Source organism: Mus musculus, chromosome 5 (genome assembly GCF_000001635.26).
Source record: "Mus musculus strain C57BL/6J chromosome 5, GRCm38.p6 C57BL/6J".
In the NCBI taxonomy this organism is placed as follows: Eukaryota; Metazoa; Chordata; class Mammalia; order Rodentia; family Muridae; genus Mus; species Mus musculus.
Genome location: NC_000071.6, coordinates 103,370,632 through 103,372,129, shown reverse-complemented (window position 1 = coordinate 103,372,129; position 1,498 = coordinate 103,370,632).

Here is a 1,498-nt window from a genome sequence, read left to right as displayed (position 1 = left end):
TCTCCAGGTTTTTGACTTGTGCCATCATGCTGTGCTTTTCCCTTCTGAGGAGGTGTGGTGGTTTGGATATGCTTGGCCCAGGGTGTAGCACTATTAGGAGGTGTGGCCTTGTTGAAGGAGGTGTGGCCTTGTTGAAGGAGGTGTGGCCTTGTTGAAGGAGGTGTGGCCTTGTTGAAGGAGGTGTGGCCTTGTTGAAGGAGGTGTGGCCTTGTTGAAGGAGGTGTGGCCTTGTTGAAGGGGAGGTGGTCTTTTTGGAGGAAGTGTGTCACTGCGGGCATGGGTTTTAAGACCCTCCTCCTAGCCACCTCGAAGTCAATCTTCTCCTAACAATCTTCAGATGAAGATGTTTAATTTTCAGCTCTTCCTGCACCATGCCTACCTGGATGCTGCCATGTTCCTGTCTTGATGATAATGAACTGAACCTCTGAACCTGTAAGCCAGCACCAATTAAATGTTGTCCTTATAAGCATTGCCTTGGTCACGGCAGTAAAACCCTAAGACAGAAGAGATGCCCATCTTGCCTCCATCTAGAGCATCTAGTGCTTCCGTGTCAGCTGGAAATGCTGCCTTCTGGTCTCCGCCCAAGGCTTCATGACGGAGCTGTGCTAGCAAAGGAGAAGAGAAAGGGCTACCTCTGTTTCTTTCTTTCTAAATATATATATATATATATATATATATATATATATATACATATGTATTTATTCAATGTATATGAGTATACTGTAGTTATCTTCAGTCACACCAGAAGAGGTGGTTCCATTACAGATGGTTGTGAGCCACCATGTGGTTGTTGGGAATTGAACCTAGGACCTCTGGAAGAGCAGTCAGTGCTCTTAAACACTGAGCCACCTCTCCAGCCCCACACCTCTGTCTCTTAAAAACTCCATTTTTACTATCATCCATTTAATCAGTGGACATATAGTATGATCTAAAGATACTTTTATTGATCCTGGGGGTGTAGGTTAGTGGCAGAGTGCTTACTCTGCATGTACCCAGCCTCTAGCTTTGATCTCCAGCACTTACATCACGTGTACCAAGCCATTGCTTACTAAATATTCTTGATATTCTTATGTAAGTAGCATCTTGATAATGATATACAACATTGAAATACACATACATCATTTTCACGCTTGACTCAAATGGTAGAAATATAACCCTAAGAAATGAAAAAAGACCATTTATTTTTTATTCATCTGTAGCTAAGAGAACCTTGATTTAAATCAGGCTGAATTTTTTCTTAAGAAGACAGGATATAATGTCCAATCTAGGGGTATCTAAAGTTAAATTAAAATGTCTCCTCACTAAATAGGCAGCGTCAGAATGAACCAGGGTACTTGTGTCCTGGCCCTGTGACTGCAGAATGTTAGCTGCAGAGAGATGATTGCTCTCGTGTGCACATCTGACTCTATCTGGAAAAATAAACTAAAAAGCTGCTTTCTTGGCTCTACTTCTTTGGAGTGTGTCAAGTAGAATTAAACATTGGAAACCAAAAGCTGTC